At 37.8% G+C, this 20,028-nt stretch overlaps 1 long non-coding RNA gene across 2 annotated transcripts in view; it reads left to right on the top strand.

The window, feature by feature from the left end:
- LOC141522575 (uncharacterized) overlaps window positions 1–20,028 on the top strand; it is a 369,684-nt gene that overhangs the window by 52,412 nt on the left and 297,244 nt on the right. Inside the window, exon 5 of one of the 2 annotated variants that reach the window (XR_012478240.1) lies at window positions 535–1,690. The exons of the other annotated variant lie outside the window; for it this stretch is intronic. This is a non-coding gene — a long non-coding RNA (uncharacterized LOC141522575). Of the gene's footprint in view, window positions 1–534; window positions 1,691–20,028 lie in introns of those variants that run through there. 2 annotated transcript variants of the gene reach the window in all.

Here is a 20,028-nt window from a genome sequence, read left to right as displayed (position 1 = left end):
AGCCCATTGCCTTGCAAAAACAAAACAAAAAACAAAAAATAAGTACTTTATTTTTTTCTAACTACATGTATAAAAAGCAATGTTGAGCATTCACTTTTTAAAAAAAATTTTGAGTTCCAAGTTCTTTCCCTCTTTTCCTACCTTCCCCTTCATTGAAAAGGTTATTTGATATGTTATTCATGTGTAGTCATACAAATTATTAAAATGAAACACAGACCAAAAAAGAAGTAAAAAAAATGCTTTTATCTGCATTCAGACTATCAAATAAAACTGATATTGTACTGATATTTTTGTATAACTGCAAGTCATGGAATAGTCCAATCTTTGAATAATTCAGAATGGGAATTAACAGGCATTACTCAAAGCAGTTCTTAACCTTTTTTTTTTTGTGTGTAATGCACCCCTTGGGCAGTCTAGTGAAACCTATGGACCTTTTTTCAGAATAATATTTTTAAATGAATAAAACAAAATATATAGGCTTACAAAAGAAACCAATTATACTGAAATAGTTATCTTTTGATAACAATTTCATAGGTTCCAGGTTAAGAACTCTTGACTCAGAATGTAATGGAGAAAGACATATCAAATGAGGAAATATGAAAAAAATACTGAAGACTATCATCAGAGAAATACAGAATTGAAAATGAAGGTAGACTGGTTCTATAATGAGAGGGAGGACTAATGGACATACATTATCTGTTCACTTGTATCTTTCTTATGTCAAGGGAACAAAATTCCTTGCAGCAATTTTATGGGACAGGGTTGCTTTCACAGAATCATAGAATTTAGAAATGAAAGGGACTGGGAGCCAAGATAGTGGCTTGAGGGCAGGATTTCCCAGGAGCTGTCTTCCAAAATATTTCAAAAAGCCTTAAAATTTTGGCTCTTAGCTAAATTTTAGAAAGGCAGAACCCATTGACCCAGTGAAACAATTCTCCAGCTTCAAGGTAATGCCAAGACCCATGGGAAGGCTCTGTTCCACTTGGGTCAGAAGACGAGGCAGCACAGTCAGGATCGTACTTGCCAGAGTGAATGAGCTCCAGTTTTCTAAGAACAGCGGGCAGGCACCTAGGTCCCTGGGGACGCTGGCTCATGGTAGCAGAATCTTTCCAGACCTCCCACCAGGGATCACCAAGCACAGTTTGGAAGATCAGTGGGGAAAACTCTGCCAGAGAGAGTCAGCAGGGCCCTCAGCCCAGCCCCTGTCCAGAAATGGACACAGGCCTATGGAGCCACCCAGCAGGGTGGTAGTTTCTTCCAGAGAGCTCAGCCCATGGAAGGTAAGGGGGTAGGAGGAGACTTTCGAGGCCTTTCTACTATCCCTGGGCCAGGACTCTGTTGCTTTTGTCCATATTCAGACCCTGGTCAAAATCTGGGCCCTGCCTTCACCCCATTGCCATAGTGGAGCAAGGGACCCTCCTCACAGTTCCAGGGCAGAGGGGAGTGCTTGTGGTCATCCATAGACTAGAGTTTGGGCAGGAGGGTAGTCAGAGCCTCTCATAAGACCTTGAAAGAATTGAGATCCTTGCTGGGTATCCCCAATAATATTCAAAAGCTTGGGAAGCCCCTCAAAACCAGGGCACAAACTGGGGAAATGAGTAAGCAGAAAAAGAACCTGACTACTGTATTTCCCCATGTATAAGATGCTCCTATGTATAAGACACATCTTTTTTTTTTTTTTTTTAAATAAGACACATCTTAATTTTGGGGCCTGAAATTTGAAAAACAATGTATTATTGAACTCAAATTTTATTCATTATAAAATTCATACAACTCCTCATCACTGTCAAAACTTCCATCCATTAGCTCGTCCTTGTCTGTGTTTGATGTGTCTTAAGAGAGACTGCTTGTTCTCCCTGTGCTCTGGTCTGTGGTTGACCATAAGCTCTCTCTGGGCAAGTCTGGTGCCTGGATGCACACTCAGTCCATTCCCTTTCATGAACCTGAAGCACCTGTTGTGTCTACTTTGAAATTAGTCACTTTTTTTCACAGCAATTCTGGCCTCCTGCTGAACCATCTTTGTGGACACAGAAATTCCACTGGCCCTTTGTTCTTCTATCCCTCTTTTCACTCACCCTCTTACTCAGGCCATTTGGCGCCTTACCTCTTGTGGTCTTCTGCCCTGGGGCATTTTCAGTAGTCTCTATTGTTTCTCAGTTGGAGGAGGATCAGACTGACCTTAAGCAGCTTGATTTCCATTCACTTTTGCAAACTGGATCACTTTGAACTTGAATTCAGCACTGTACAAAAATCTTTTCTGAGCCACTTCTGAGTAGAATGTGGCAAAATGTAACCTAATATATGGTAACAAATGCAAAACAGTGAGCACAGAGACAGCAACCTGAAAAAAGCAGGAAATACAAATTAGAAAATCTACAAAAAAAAGCAGGAAATGAAAGTAAAAAAAATATACAGCTGTATAAGACTCTCCCAGTTTTTAGATCCCAAATTTTTTGAAAAAGGGTTCATCTTTTTTTTAATTAAAGATTTTATTTATTTTGAGTTTTTACAGTTTTTCCCCTTATCTTACTTCCCTCCCTCCACTCCCCCACAGAAAGCAATTTGTCAGTTTCTACTTTGTTTCCATGCTGTACATTGATCCAAATTGAATGTGATGAGAGAGAAATCATATCATTAAGGAAGAAACATAAAGTATAAGAGATAACAAGATTAGACAATAAGATATCAGTTTCTTTTTTTCTAAATTAAAGAGAATAGTCCTTGAACTTTGTTCAAACTCCACATCTCCTTATCTGGATACAGATGATATTCTCCATCGCAGACAGCTCCAAATTGTCCCTGATTGTTGCACTGATGGAATGATCAAGTCCTTCAAGGTTGAAAGTCACCCCCATGTTGCTGTTAGGGTGTACAGTGTTTTTCTTGTTCTGCTTATCGCATTCAGCATCAGTTCATGCAAATCCCTCCAGGCTTCCCTGAATTCCAGTCCCTCCTGGTTTCTAATAGAACAATAGTGTTCCATGACATACATGTACCACAGTTTTGCTAAGCCATTCCCCAATTGAAGGACATTTACTTGATTTCCAATTCTTTGCCACCAACAACAGGGTTGCGATGAATATTTTTGGTACAAGTGATGTTTTTGCCCTTTTTCCTCATCTCTTCAGGGTATAGACCCAGTAGTAGTATTGCTGGATCAAAGGGGATGCACATTTTTGCTGCCCTTTGGGCATAGTTCCAAATTTCTCTCCAGAAGGGTTGGATGAATTCACAGCTCCACCAACAGTGTAATAGTGTCCCAGATTTCTCACAATGATCATTATCCTTTCTGGTCATATTGGCCAGTCTGAGAGGTGTGAGGTGGTACTTCAGAGAAGCTTTAATTCACATTTCTCTAATAAGTAATGATTTAGAGCATATTCATATGACTATAGATTGCTTAAGGGTTCATCTTATTCATGGGGAAACACAGAACTTTGGTCCTGTGTAGGATCAAAATACACACTTAGAAGGTGATAAAGTCAAAACTTCTGTATACAAAACCTCCAAAGAAGAGCTCAAAAAAGATTTTTGAAAATCAAGTAATAAGAGAGTAGAGGAAAAATTGGGAAGAGAAATGAGAATGATGCAGGAAAATCATGATAACCATGTCAGCAGTTTAGTGAAGAAGATAAGACATGTTAAAACCCAGTTTAGGTCAAATGGAAAAAGAAGTCCAAAAAGTTAATGAGGAGAAGAATAACTTAAAAAAGCAGAATTGGACAGATGGAAAAGAAGATAAGAAAGCTATTTGAAAGAAACTTCTTCAAATGTAGAATGGAGCTAAAGGAAGGTGATAACTGAGAGAAATCAAGAAACAAAGCCATACTAAAAGAATGAAAAACTAGAAGAAAACATGAAATATCTCCTTTGAAAAACAACCGACCTTGGGGGCAGCTAGGTAGCCCAGTGAATAGAGCACCGGCTGTGGAGTCAGGAGTAACCCAAGTTCAAATGTGTTTCAGACACTTAGTAATTACTTAACTGTGTGATCATGGGCAAGTCACTTAACTCCATTGCCTTGCAAAAGCAAACAAACAAGCAAACAAAAGACTTGAATTCAAGGGTCAGCTAGGTGGTGCAGTAGATAGAGCACTGGCCATGGAATCAGGAGGACCTGAGTTCAAATAAGGACTCGGACAATTAATAATTACCTAGCAATGTGGCTTTGGGCAAGCCACTTAACCCCATTTGCCTTGCAAAAATCTAAAAAAATAAAAATAAATAAAATTAAATTAGAAAAGAAATGAAATGAAAGTGACCTAAATGACAATTTATTCTATTCCAATCTATATACCCCAAAGAATTCCCATTATGACATATCTAACAAATGGTCAACTATCATAGACTTCCATGATGGGGAAAACCCCCCTCACTTTCTGAGGCATCTCATTTCACTTTTGTACAGATCTAGTTATTAAGAATTTTTTCCCAATATCAAGCCCAAATTACCCTTCTTGGCAATTTTTTTACTCATTGTTCTTGGTTCTGGTTCTCTGGTCAGACAGAGCAAGTTAGTTCTTATTTTATATGATACTTCATTAGAATACTTAAAGAGAGTTGTCATGTTTCTTCTGGTCTTTTCCAGGATAATCATCTCTAACTCCTTCATCCTGTCCACTAAGGGCATGGACTCAGGACCTTTCACTATCCTTCTTGCCTTCCTTGGTGTGCTCTTAGCTTATTGAACTCCTTTTTAATCTGAATATAATATTCCAGATGTGATCTGTAGGATTGGAGCAAAGGTCAGGGGAAGTGTCACTTCCTCTATTCCTGAAAGCTATATATCTCTTATATAATACAAGATCACACAAGAAGCACTTGGGTTCTGACTCATATTGAATTTATAGTCTATAAAAAATCCCAGATACCTTTCAGATCTGCTGTCTAACCATGTCTTCCCCATCCAGTATTTATGAAATCAATTTTTAAAAACTGAAATGTAAGACTCTACATTTGGCCCTTTTGGATTTAATTTTATTAGATTTCACTTGGTGCTCTAGACTGTCAAAGGTCTTTTTGAATCCTGACTCTTATATAATGAATTAACTGTCCCTCCAAGCTTTGGGTCATCTGTAAACTTGATGAGCTTTCCATTTATACCTTCAGCCAAGTCACTAATTAAAAAATAAACAAAAAAAAATTTTGCAAAACATCCAGTAATCTTTTGAATGTGAAAAGTTTAGAAACTTGTATCTGAAAAAAGGGCATACTTTAATTTTTAAAATTAACTCAAAAATAATAAAAATAAATGAAGGTGCTTAGCTGATGAGGACATTGATGAGAAATGACCTTAGCTTTTTTTCAGCTGATGTGAGTTATCATTGTTACAAAGTAAAGAAGATGAGTAATTAATTTAGGACAGAAGTATAGGACTTATTAGGAGAGGATCTCCAGTCACAAAACTAGGCTTACACTAATATGGAATAGAAATTGTATTTCCATATTTGTTTTACATGAATTGCCATGGAAAAGCTTTGTTGGTTTAGGAAAAAAGAGAGATGAATACTGATATTTTTCCAACTTGGGAGAAAAAGTCAATATTAATAAATAATGCTTTCGGTTGTTGGAGGATATCATTGGTGATTATATCACTGTGTCATTCTGTTTCAGTTTGGCAACTGATTATGAAAGGTGGGAAGCTGATTATTACCTTGACTAACTTTTCAGCAACTTGCCCCTAAGCTGTATTTTTATTTTATTACCTCTGTCAGGGCAGGCTTAAAGGTCAGTGAGTAATAAAATTGAAATGGTGCAGTCATGATTCAAAATATAACTTGAGATTGATTCGATATAACATTACTAGGAAACTTATATCATTGTAGAAAAAGAAAACTTGAAATGGATCAGAATATAAGATAGATGACTAGGTGACAGGGTCCCTAGATGGGAGAGCCTATCCTATTTCTATGGCTGTTGAAGATATTTTTCACTTATGCTCTCAATGGAATTGCTCTTTTGCTTTCCTACTCCTCATTTTAAGTGCATTTATTCATTCATTCATTTATTTATTGGCTTTTGCAGGGTAGCGGATTAAATGATTTGCTCAAGGTCACACAAGCTAGTCAATTATTAAGTGTTTGAGGCTGGATTTGCTCTCAGGTCCTTCTGACTCCTGGTCCAGTGCTCTATCCACTGTGTGGTCTAGCTGTCCTTCTACAGCACTTAACAATCTATCTTCCTTCTTCCCCTCTGTGTCTCAGTGAAGGGACAAAGATCCCCCTTTGCTGAGACTCTTTATCCATGTCCTTAAGCCTCTTCCTAACTCTAGTTGGACTTTGTATGATTAATCTTTGGCCCTTACCCTGGCATTTTTTGTTTCTCCTTCCCTTATTCCTTTCTTTTTGCCCACTAAGATTGTTAGGTCTTCCTTCCTCAATACACTCTCCTAATACTTTCCTCATCTTCATTGGCAAGATTCTAGAAAAATTAATCTGAACTCATCTCTCAATTCCTTGCAGTTTGACTTCTTTTCCTGCTACTCGTTTGTTGTGAGAACTGAATAGAAAGGACTTTGGAAACCTTAAAGCTTGTATATCTGAGTGATGGCTGGGTCTTTTTTGGTGATACTTGGATACGAGAAGGAATGGTCACTGAAAGAGCACTACATAGAGGGTTAGGAATGCAGGAAGAAGAAAAGGAAGAAATAAACATTTATGAATTGCCTACTATATGCTAAAGGCTTTACAAATATTTATCTCATTTATTCTTGCTACAACCCTGAAAAAAGGTTCTATTCTTCTTCTTCTTTTTCAATTGAGGAAATTGAGGCAGGCAGAGGTTAAGGAAATTGCCCAGGGTAAATATTGCTAGGAAGTATTTAAGGCTAGATTTGAACTTAGGTCTTCGTAACTCCAGGACCAATATCACTCTAGGGAGTTTTGATGAGTAAGCAGAGAGTACTGAGAGTAAGCAGAATAGGGTAGAAGAAAGAGATTGTGATTTAAGGAAAGGATATAAAGCAGAGGGAAATAATTGTAGAAATGAGAAAAATGGGAAAAGTGGGTGAGTACTTGAAATTTTACATTAAAAAGGACTCTATTAACAAAATCAGAGTTGGAAAAAGTGAACTTTAAACATTGTTACATTGGGCAAGAATTAATTTTTCACAGTTACTTTTTCTTTTGATTACAAGTAGGTAAGACAGTTTCTAAACTTAACATGAGAGATTAACACTCAGAAAACTTGGGATCTTGCATTTAATTGTTAAACATATTTCAGTATTCATAAACATGTCATCACTATTTGCCATGTTAATTGTCTAAATTGATTGGATTTTTAAAGAATTTAAATAAATTGAATTTTTATTTTAATTTTATTTTTTCCAATTACATGTAAAGATAGTTTTCAACATTCATTTTTTTGGTAAGATATTGAGTTCTGGATCAGCTAGATTGCACAGTTGATAGGGCACTGGCCAGGGGTCATGAGGACCTGAGTTTAAATATGATTTCAGACACTTGATACTTCGTAGCTGTGAGTTACCTTAGGTAAGTCACTTAACCCCATTGCCTTGCAAAAACAAAGCCAAAAAAGCCCCCAAACTATGAAGATGTTGAGTTCTTCGTTTTGGATAAGATGTTGAGTTCTACATTTTTCTATTTCCATCTCCCCTTCCCATGATAGCTGTAATCTGATATGAGTTATATGTGTATAATCATGCTTAACATATTTCTATAGCAGTCATATTGTGAAAGAAGAATCAAAAAAATTTTTAAAAGATATCAGAAATCCTTAATCTTAAATTAGGGGGTCATACATATAGAATATGCAGCATCCTGGTAATGGATAGAAAGGATAAATTATCTTGTGAAATGACTATATATTAGCATTTCACAAGCTCTTTCTAAAACAAAAACTTGGAATAGTTTATGTGGTATAAGAAAATTTCCTGTGTTAGGAATATATTTGCCTTAAAAATATTAAATAGAAATGCTGTTCTTTCAAGACCTATGATTTCTCCTCTGTTGAAATTTATCTAACATGCTTTTCACTTAGAGTTTTTAGAGGGTTGCCTAAAGAGTAGAAAAGAATAGAATCGATTGTGGTTCTATGACTGAAAATGAACATAGTGTTCATTCAGATTCTGTAGGGTTTGGTTTTTTTTTTCCTTTGGCATTGTCCATGACAGGTCTCCCAGGGTTGTCCTAGCTTTCTGAACTGCTGAGAGGAGCTGTATCACACATCAAAGTTGATCAATTCACAGTGTTGTTATTAATGTGTATAATGTTCTCTTGGTTCTGTTCCTTTCGCTCAGCATCAGTTCCTGTAATTCTTTCCATGCTTCTCTGGAATCTGACCAGTCATGGTTTCTTATAGAACAATAGCACTCCATAACATTCATATTACCAAACTTGAGTTTTTTAATTTGACTTTGTTTCTACTTTTTTGAAGAGTTGAAAATAGTATGTGAAAGAACCAAATATAACATGATTTTTTTTAACTTGGGTTTATTGCCAAGGGTAAATAGATTTTAAGAAGGTTCTAGGTAGTCTTTATTTTTGTGTCTTTATTTTGATTAAAATTAATTTTTTGTCAGAAAAGTATCAATTTCACTTAAATAGTAGATTTTTAAAATGTAATTATTTTGTTTAGTGACTAATTTATATTGTGAAATCAATGAAAATATGATTTGATTTGCAGACTTCTTTATAGCTCAGTTGTGTGATCTAGTCTGTTCAGTAAAATTAAACTTCTTCATTTCCTTAAATGCTGATGCATATACATCCCCATTAGATACAGACAAAATTATTGTGCAGTTTTATATTTGCTATTGAATACTTTTTTGCTTCTGTAGTCTACCAAATCTGAAGGGAATAATTGTCTTTGACTTATCTAAGATTCTTTTAAATGGATGCTTGAAAGTCTGCTATGTGAGAAATAAGGTGGAAGGATAGCTTGTGAAATAGTTTCCCCCTATTTCCTATCCACTGTGTCCTCCTTTTTTGTATGCTTGTATTCTGTATAGATAAGTGGAGATTGTGGTTATGAATTAAAACCAAATAAAAACCAGAATTTGAAAACTCTGTGGAGGGTAGTTCCATAATGGACTGCATTCACCCTTGTTCCCTTAAGTGAATTATCAGTTACTAATGTCAGCAAAGAGTTGAGAAGAATGAGATTTACTTAATATTGTAAGTAAAGACAGAGAGGAGCTGTTACAACCTTTTAAGGAACTGTTTTATTACTAGTTTAGGGTTAATGAGAGAAATTACCTGGAAGAAACTTTCACTGGGTGGAGAAGAGAGAAAGGGGGAAAAGGTTGTAGAGATGTGTGATCAAAACTCTGAAATACCCAGAAAAAAAATGGCAAGAAGAAAGCACTAGCATATAAAATTATCTGTTAGCAATTGTGTAGTAGAGCACATCTTTATAAGAAGCAGCATAATAGTACAACAAATCCTTTCTTTGTCTTTATTTAGCTGGGCTAGCCAATTTACTTGGGTAGAGCTTATCAGCATCTTACCCTTTATATTTTCATATATTTTTGGGTTTTCTTGAGCTAGGGCTGGAGAAGTTCATTTGTCAATTTACATTTATTGATATTTTAGAATTGTTGCACTAGTGGTGGCTCACCCTTAAATGGTGGTACAATACAATAGTAGTGTATATACAATAGATAAATCTATATTTGCCTATGTTAAGATGTACCTATGTTAAGATGTACATCAGATATATTACTTGGTCATAAATACATAGGTCATAGATTTGAAGTTAGAGTAAAACTTAGAGTTTGTTGAATTCACCTTCCTTTTCTTTGCTTCCATTTAGTAGTTGAGCAAACCTAACCCTAGTGTTTAGCTCAGAGTCAGACAGTAAATAAAGCTGGGATTTGAACTTATGTCTTCACACTCCAAATCCATCCCACACACTTTTCTGTAGGGTCAGGCTGTTAAGAATCTTTTTGGATTACCTGGATTATGATAGATATGGTTCATTCATTTCATCAGTTAACCTCAGTATATTATGTAATAATATGAAGTTCATGAAAACAATGTGTTCTGAAAAAAAAGTTGTGTTAATCGAGTCATGTTTTAAATGCCTGGCTTTGAAAAGAATTCTTTTATAAAGCAAAGATTTCTTTTTTTTAAAATCTAATAACAATCCTCTAATGAGTCACTTGTCTAATTAGTTTAAAATAGGTTGCTTGTATTTTCTATTATATTAGTACAGAAGCCAAAGCAACTGAATAATTTTTGCCCCCTTTGAACCCTCAGTATTCTTATTTGTCTCAGTAAAATTGTTATGGAGCAGACTTTGTATTCACTATATTTTCAATTATTTCCTTTAACTTGAATTTATCTGTGGTAACAATGGAAAACAATAAGATAGTGAAATGAATATGGAAAAAGCAAGCCTAGAAATTTGTCTTTCCTGGAGTGGTGTGAATTGGGAAAAGAGGGAGAATATAACTTTTTTTTAATTTCCAGCTACTTGTTTTATTTTGAATTTTACAGTTTTTTCCCCCTAATCTTGCTCTCCCCCCCCACTACCCACGAAGGCGGTCTGTTAATAATGTGATGTTTTTACCCTTTTTCATAATCTTTTCAGGGTTTAGACCCAGTATTATTGAAGATAACTTTTTTGCAGAGTATGACAGGGTAGAGGGATACCTGCAAACAAAGCATGTGTTTACTATTCATTTTCTTTTGTTTGTTATCTTTGATTTATTTTCACTTTAGGTAGGTCCTCTTATTCATCTAAACCAGGGCTGTCCAAAATGCAGACTATGGTTTGTAGAGTGATTTTATGCAGCTGCCTGTGGGTGAAATGCTTAAGTAAACTAAGCTGAGCTACTGCAGAGATCTCAATAAAATAGCAAATCAAGATATATTGTCTATTGTTTCAATAAAAACTTTTAAAAGTAAGTTTGGTTAGAACTAAACCATTGTATTCAGGAAGAGATTCATTTTGTAAACAACTTACCTGAGGCTGGGAGGAGAAAGGGAGGGAGGGAGGGAGGGAAGGGGGACTGAGAGAGACACAGAGACAGAGACAAGAGACAGAGATAAAGAGAGACAGACAGAGTCAGAGACAGCGGCAGAGATGGGAGAGAGACGGAGTGGGGAGTCAGGGAGGGAGAGAGAGTGGGGGAGGGGGTACTGAGAGAAACAGACAGGGACTGAGAGAGATAGGCAGAAACAGACAGAGAGACAGAAAGAGAGACACACACAGAAAGAGAGACAGACAGAGATGAGAGGCGGGGGAGTCTGGAAGGGAGGGAGAGAGAATGCAGTAAATAGTTTAAAGCAAACAATTAAAACTTACTCTTTTTGTTTGTATTTTCTGTAGGGTTTTAGTGGGGTTAAGTGACTTGCTCAAGGTCACACAGCTAGGTAATTAAGTGTCTGTGGTCATATTTGAACTCAGGTCTTCCTGACTCCAGGGCTGGTGTTCTATCCACTGCATCACCTAGGTGCCCCAATTAAAACTTTTTTTTTTTTTTTTTAGGTTTTTGCAAGGCAAGTGGAATTAAGTGGCTTGCCCAAGGCCACATAGCTAGGTAATTATTAAGTGTTTGAGGCTGGATTTGAACTCAGGTACTCCTGACTCCAGGGCTGGTGCTCTACCCACTGTCACCTAGCTGTCCCCAGCAAGCTTTTATTAAACATTTAAAAAAAAAAATATTTCTTTATTTTCATCCATATGCACATGTATATTTTTAAATTGCAAAATTTCCTTCTACCCTTCCTTTCCACCACCCTCCCCCCCAGCAGTGTACATACATATTTGGATAAAACATGTTTACAAATTAGTAATTTTCGGTATGAGGAATTAGGATTAAGGGAAAGAGATACATAATAGATAATTTTTATAAAATGTTCATCAGATGCAGAAGGGTTATTTTTGTGTGTGCATGTTTTGTTTTATTTTTCTTCCTCTGGATGGGGAAAGTGGCAGTCATCAAAACTACCTGGTATTGGTTAAGAAATAGAGTAATGGATCAGTGGATTAGGATAGGTTCAAAAGAACTATGGTAAATGACTTCTGCAGTCTACTATTTTCAAACCCAAAGACATCAGCCTCTGGGATAAGAACCCACTATTTGACAAAAATTCTTGGGAAAACTGGAAAATAGTATGGCAAAAGCTAGGCATAGATTCACATCTCATATCCTATACCAAAATAAGGTCAAAATGGGTGCAGGACTTAGACATAAATTAATAGACCAACAAATACTCTTATCTATGATCTATGGAAAGGGGATAAATTTATGACTAAAGAATTAGAGCACATTATAAACTGTAAAATGAATGATTTTGACTATATGAATTAAAAAGGTTTTGCACTAATAAAATCAATGCTGCCAAAATTAGAAGGAAAGCAGAAAGCTGGGAAACAATCTTCACAACTGGGAGTTCTGATGAAGGTCTCATTTCTCAAGTATATAGAGAATTGCATCAAATTTATAAGGTTACAAATTTTTCCCAGATTGATAAATAGCCACAGGATATGAACAGTTTTCAAAGGAAGAAATTAAAGTTATATACAATTATATGAAAAAATGTTCCAAATCATTATTGATTAGAGAAATGCAAATTAACACAACAATGAGGAATCATCTCACACCTCTCGGATTGGCCAAGATGAGAAAAAGGGAAGATGATCAATGTTGGAGACATTGTGGGAGGATTGAGACATTGACGCTTTGCTGGTGGAATTGTGAATAAATCCAGCCTTTTTTTTTTTTGCTTTTTTAAAATTTGTTCTTATTTTGTACAAATTTTTTTTATACATTACTAAAATATTTTTGTTTAAGAGTAAACAAAATACCCCCTCCCTTCAAGAAAATATAGACCTGCATGAACGATAAAGTAAAGGGGAGAGAAAAAATTAGAATTAAAATTTAATAATAATAATAATAATAATAATAATAATAATAATAATAATAATAATAATAATAGTAGGTATGGCCAGGTGACACAGTGGTCGGAGCACCGGCCCTGGAGCCAGGAGCACCTGAGCCGAAATCTGACCCCAGACTCCCAACAATCACCCAGGTGTGTGACCCCATGAAAGCCACCCCAACCCCATTGCCCTACAAATCCCCACCCCAAAGACCCAAAATAAAATAAAATAGTAATAATAATAGTAGTGGTGGTTGGGTGGCAGACAGATCACTGGCCCTTGAGCCAGGAGCACCCAGGTCCAAATCTGGCCTCAGACACCTGACAGTCACCCAGTTGTGCAGCCCCAAGCAGACCACCCAGTCCCATTTGCCATGCAACACCCCCCAGAAAATAATAATGATGATGATGATGATGATGATAATAATAATGATAATAATAATAATGTGCTTCAGTCTTTGTTCCAACACCACCAGCTCTGTTGTGGGTGGATTACATTCTTTAGGATAAGTCCATCACAAAAGTTACTTCCATATCTTTCCACTGTTGCCATTGCTGATTGCAACTCCCTCCATTCATACTTCTCTACTACCATGAACTATATTTTCTCTCTCCTTTCACTCTGTCTCTGTTGTAGGGTAGTTGAGTGGCATAGCAGACAGATCCCCGGCCCTGGGGCCGAGAGGCCCCAAGCCCATATACCACCCCTTACCCAGCATCCACCTGGCCCTATGGTCCCAGACAGGCCATCCAATCCCAGCCCCTTGCAAGAAGTAAGAAAGGAAATGTGTTATATCTGACCACTCTACCCCCATGGTTCATCCTCTCCTCCATCACTCACATCCCCCCTCCTTCCCCCTGTCCCCCTTCTCTCCTTCTTACTCCAGATGTCTATACCCCATTGAGTATATATGCTGTTTCCTCTCCTAACCACCTCTGATGAGGGCAAAGATTCCTTCATTCCCCCTTGCCTTCTCCCTTCCATATTATTGCAATAGCTCATTGTAATAAAGAAAAATCTTATTATATGAACTATCTTAGCCTACCTCCTCTCCTTTTTCTTTCTCCCATTACATTTCCCTTTTATCTATTGACTCCATTTTTACGCCACAATATATCTTCAAATTCAGTTTTCTCCTGTGCTTCATCTATAAAAGCTCCTTCTACCTGCTCTATTAAATGAGAAGGTTCATATGAATATTATCAGTATCATTTTTCTATTCAGGAATACATGTAGTTCATCATCATTAAAACCCCCATATTTTCCTCTTCTCCAATCTCTATGCTTCACTTGAGTCCTGTATCTGAAGATCAACCTTCTGTTCAGCTCTGGCCATTCCAACAGGAACATTTCAAATTCCTTTGGTTCATTGAAAGTCCATCTTTTTCCCTGGAAGAGGATGTTCAGCCTTGCTGGGTAGTTGATTCTTGGTTGCATTCTAAGCTCTTTTGCCTTCCAGAATATTATATTCCAAGCCCTATGAGCTTTTAATGTAGTTGCTGCTTAGTCCTGTGTGATCCTGACATGATATTTGAATTGTGTCCTTCTGGCTGCTTGTAATATTTTCTCTTTGACTTGGGAGTTCTGGAACTTGGATATAATATTCCTGGGTTTTTTTTTTTTTGGGATCTCTTTCTTGGGGAGATGGGGAGATTCTCTCCATTTCTATTTTGCCCTCTGCTTCTAAGATATCAGGGCAGTTTTCCTGTAATAATTCTTTGAAAATGACGTCAAGGCTCTTTTCCTGGTCATGACTTTCAGGTATTCTAATAATTTTTAAATTATGTTTCCTAAATCTGTTTTCTATATCTGTTGTTTTTTCAATGAGATGTTTCACATTTTCTTCTAATTTTTCATTCTTTTGGTTTTGAAGTATTGATTCCTGATTTCTTGTAAAATCAGCAATCTCTCTGAGTTCTATTATTTGTCTGAAGGATTTGTTTTCCTCAGAGAGCATTCTTATCTCCTTTTCCATCTGTCCAATTCTGCTTTTTAAAAAGCATTCTTCTCCTCAATAACTTTTTGAACTGTTTTATCCATTTGACCTATGCTAGTTTTTAACATGTTATTTTCTTCAGCATTTTTTTGGATTTCCTTGACTAAGCTGCTGACTTCATTTTCATGTTTTTCCTGGATCTCTCTCATTTCTTTTCCCAGTTTTTCTTCTATCTCCCTCACTTCTTTTTTCAAAGTCTTTTTTTGAGCTCTGTCATGGCCTGAGCCCAATTTCTTTTTTTCCTGGAGTCTTTAGATGCAGGAGCTTGTGCTTTCTCGTCTTCAGATTGAGTATTTTGATCCTTCTTGGGATCACAGGCAAAGTATTTCTCAATGGTGCTCCTTTTTTTTCTCTGCTTACTCATTTCCCCAGCCTGTGCCTGATTTGGGGGTGCTTCCTAAGCTTCTGAGTATTAGTGGGATACCCCCACATTGATCTCCATGTGTGAGGCTCTGTCCTCCCTCCTGGTCTGTGAATAACCACAAGCTCCCCGCTCTGCCATGGGGCTGAGGTGGGGGGGGCCTGCTATTTTATGGGGGAGCCTAGACTGTGATCAGGATCTGAATGTGGTCAGATACCCAGAGTACTGTTCCAGGGACAGAGGATAGAGCTCGGCAGTCTCTCTTCACTCCCCTCCCTAAGTTCAGTAATCATGCCCTGGGGCCTCCTGCTTACCGGTTCCCCCTCCTTCTGGCTCCTGGATTTGGGCTGCCTTGACCGTGCTGCTCACTGTGTGCCCTGAGGGCTGGGCTTCACATGATTGCTCTGGTAGAGGTCCCCGCTCTTCCCCCAAATTGTGCCTGGTGCTCCCTGGGGTCTGGGTCAGGAAACTACCCCCACTGCTGTGTGCCGTGGTTCCCAGCACCCTGGGGCTGCCTCCTGGAGGCTGAAGTTCCTTCGCTCTGGCTGGCCACCCCCCTGGTAGGCCGTCCCTCCGACCCCTTGGAGCCGAGCCTTTCCACTCTTTTCCAGGTTACCTTGGGTTACCAGGTTACCTGGATCCCTCTGTGGGTTCTGTCTTGCATAAATGTAGTTAGAGTCCTTGGTTTATAAGTTTTGCACCTGAGCAACTAAGAGACAGTCCTCTCCTGTGGCCATCTTGGCTCTGCCGCCTTGGATCCAGCCTTTCTGGAGAGCAATATGGACAAAGAGCAACAAAACTCTTTATACCCTTTGACCCAGCAATTCCAATTCTAGGCCTCTATCCAGAAGAAATTGTAGAAAAAGGGGAAAGTCCTACATGTTCCAAAATATTCATAGCAACTCTTTTTGTAGTGGCTAAGAATTGGAAACTTAAGGGATGCCCATCATTTGGGGAATATCTAAAAAGGTATAGTACATGAATACTATAGAATATTATTGTTGTATAAGAAACCATAAATGGTTGGATTCTAGAGAGACATGAAATGACTTACTTGATCTGATGCTGAGTGAAGGGAGTAGAGTCAAGAGAAAAATTTACACATTAACATTATGAGATGAACAGCCTTGATGGAAGCAACTCCTCTCAGCAGTTCAGAGAGCTAGGACAACTGAATCTAACTGGCTATGGACTATATTAAACACTTCAGAGACATCGTGATAAGCCCTGGGATACAAAGAAAGGCTACACATCTTGATCGTAGAAGTTTAAATTCTTATAGGGGAAGACAATATAGAAATGATTTAGATATATACTCTATTTAGAATAAATGAATGGTAACTTCATGGGGAAAGCATTAACAGCTGGAGCTGGGTTAGTGGAAGGCAACCAGGAAAAGACTCCTGAAGGAAAGTGGCATTTTATACTGAGTTTTGAAGGAAATCAGGGAAATCTCAAGGTGTAGTTGAATAGGGAGAACTTTCCCAGAACCTTGGAAAATGCAGAGAAGGAAGAAGTGGAAGAGAGTATGAATAAAATATTAGAATAGTGTAAAGGTAAAATGTAACCTTGAAGAGCTTAAAATATCAAATAGAGAGCTTGGATTTGATCTTGGAGGTAATAGGAACCTATTGAAGTTGATTTGGTTGGGAGGACAGTGGCAAAAATATGCTCTTTTTGGCAGCACAATAAATGGATCAGAATGAGAAAAGAGTTAAGGCAGCGATATCAGAAAGCTAAGGTGCTGGCTGCTTGAGTAGAAAGAAGAGGGTGTATAGAAGAAATGGTATAAAAAGCAGAACTGCCTAGATCTGGCATTGAATTAGATATTAAAGTGAGTGCGGAATTGAGGATGACACTGGATCACTCTGGGTGCCTGGAAGCATATTGGTGATAGTAAGCATTTAGTACTATTTGTACTGTGTGCTAAGCACAGGGATACAAAGAGGCTACTGACTCCAGGGAACTCCCAGTTCAATGAGGGAAGATGATATAAACTGGAAATAATCAAGAGAAGGCACTAGTGTGAAGGAGGATGGGAAGAGGCTTTTTTAAAGAGGCTGATATTTTAGATAGGACTTGACCAAAGCCAGGAATTGGAAGTTGAGGAAAGAGAAATTGCAGACTTTGGAGATAGACAGTGAAAATTCCTGGAATTGGGAGATGGATTTTCTTGTTCAGGATCAGCAAGGAGGTGTAATAGGGTTACGTGCTGTGCAGACTTTTAATTTGGTCAGCCCTAATCTGTCCCACAACAACATGTGCGCTCTCTCTCTCTCTCTCTCTCTCTCTCTCTTAAATCTTTAAATGAGAATTTAATGATTAATATACTTATAACCCAAGATTGATATACTTATAACCCAAGTGATATACAGTTACACATATGCAAATATATAGGAAAAATGGCATAGATAAAGGAAAAAGAATAGTTACCCCACTGAGGAGGCTACAACAAACCTGGAAATCTGGCCGGGGAAGTTCCTAGATGTCAGGACACAGCCTCCAGGTCTTGCTTGGGAAAGTCCTTTTTGGCAGAGCGTCCTCTCTGAAGGGAGGGACTTTCAAAGTCCACTTTTCCAAGCAAGACCTTTATAGTGCTCACACAAAAATGGCACAGATTCAAGGGTTTACAGGACTGAACTCAGTGGTCCAGGGAGTTTTGGTCAAAACACCCTCAGATTCTGAGTATGATCACTTTCTCCAGGTGTCTTGAGGTACACACCCCAGGACAGGTCAAGTGCCCAGGTGTGGACCCCAAAACATGTTTAGTAGGAATGTGTCTCGATCAATCATGCCTTGATTCAGTGTGCTCAGAAAGTGCCAGTTTATGAAGATTTTTCACTGCCACTAGAGTTTATTGTACATGTTATGTGTGACATGTTAAGACCTATTCATTAAGATGACTTGATGCAAAGCCACTGGTCCAGAAGAGAGGTGGGTAAGGGCCTGTACCAGAGTGAATCAGAATAGAGAAGGGGAAGTGTAGGAGTGATTTTAAAGATAAAAATGATAGACCTTGGCAAGTTTGGATATGGAGAATTACAGAGAGTGAGGAGTTAGATGACATCAAGATTGGGAGAATAGCGGCACCCTTGACAGTAATAGTTTTTTTTTTTAGGGTTTTTTTTTTTTTTGCAAGGCAATGGGGTTAAGTGGCTTGCCCAAGGCCACACAGCTAGGTGTGTCTGAGGCCGGATTTGAACTCAGGTACTCCTGACTCCAGGGCTGGTGCTCTGTCCACTGTGCCACCTAGCTGCCCCAGTAATAGGTTTTCTAAAGAAGGAAGAGTTGGACAGGGAGGAGGCAAAGATAAAATGAGTTCTGTTTTATTTGGTGAGTTTGAGATACTCAAAAGGTATCTATCTAGATGGTGAAATGTTACCAGGAGAGAGATTTGAACATTATAATTTTGGGAATCATCTGAACAGAAGTGACTTAAATCCATGGGGATTGATGAGATCACTAAGTGATATTTTATAGGGTGAAAAGAGAACAAAACATTGGGGACATAGAAGGGAAGTCTAGAATATAGAACTAGCAAAAGGAGACTGAGAAGTAGTCAGGAGAAAGGAGTGTCATGAGAACCTGGAAAAGATAGATTACCTAGGAGGAGATAATATCAGATATTACTGAGAGGTTAAGAAGCTTCAGGACCTCCCCCCCCAATCTATTAAAATTATCAATTAAGAGATAAGTTTTAAGGTATCATTTTCGGTTTAAGAGATCAGAAGTCAGATTTCAAATGGTTTAGAAAACAATGGGAGGTAAGGAAGCACAAGGGTCTAGTAATAAAATTATTTCATTCAATTAGACTAGAAGAGGGCAGCTTGTTGAGATGGTAAGCTCAAGAAAAGGTATTTGAGAATGGAAAAAATATGGGTGGTAAACAATAAGGAAGGAGTTCATATATAGGGATAATTTGAAGAGAAGAGAAAGCATGGAAATGATAGTGGGAACAGTCTGCTAGAGAAAATGGAAGGGATAGGGTCAAGGATGGATGTTGGCCAGGAGAAAGGCCATCTCTTTATCTGAAATAAGTAAAGGGGAAGATAGTGTGAGATGAGATGAGGAGATATAAGTCCTTGCAAATGATCTCAATGAAGGATGAGGTGAGTTCTTTAGCTGAGAGTAATGTAGGAGAGAATGTTATGAAAGTCTTGAAGATTTGGAACAGTGGCTATGAAGAGTCGAATACTGAATTGCTGTTGATTAAATTGAAAATGATACTGATTTGGGATGTTTCTTGGAAATATGCTATATAATGGGCCTAGATTAACTGAGTTGGCAGAAATAGAGGAATGGCTGACTGAGAAGGCATTTCATCCTGAAAGAAATAATCAGAACACAGCTATTATATGAGAGGAAGTACTTGAAACATAGTTATATTGAAGGGATCCTGAGTTGGTCTTGGGACAGAAGATTATATGTAAACTTGGGTCCTGTGAAGTTGAGGTTTTATTTTTGTTTTTTATTTTTTTATTTTTTTATTTTTTGCAAGGCAATAGGGTTAAGTGGCTTGCCCAAGGCCACACAGCTAGGTAAATATTAAGTGTCAGAGGCTGGATTTGAACTCAAGTACTCCCAATTCCAGGGCCGGTGCTCTATCCACTACGCAACCTAGCTGCCCCGAGTTTTTATTTTAAAAAAAAAAATGTAATGCCATTTTGTAAACTGGGAAAGTAATCATGGTAAATCTTGAATTGCTGAGAATTTACCTGGAAATAAATAGATAGTTTTAGGATATCTCCTTTTCTTAAAGCTATAACAACAAAGGGGTATTTAAAGAAGAGAAATGAGAAGGATCATTGACTGAAAGCTAATT

The sequence above is a fragment of the Macrotis lagotis genome, chromosome 4, assembly GCF_037893015.1.
Source record: "Macrotis lagotis isolate mMagLag1 chromosome 4, bilby.v1.9.chrom.fasta, whole genome shotgun sequence".
Classification (NCBI taxonomy): Eukaryota; Metazoa; Chordata; class Mammalia; order Peramelemorphia; family Peramelidae; genus Macrotis; species Macrotis lagotis.
Note: the sequence above shows the minus strand (reverse complement) of the source record. Positions and strands in the feature narration are given on the sequence as shown.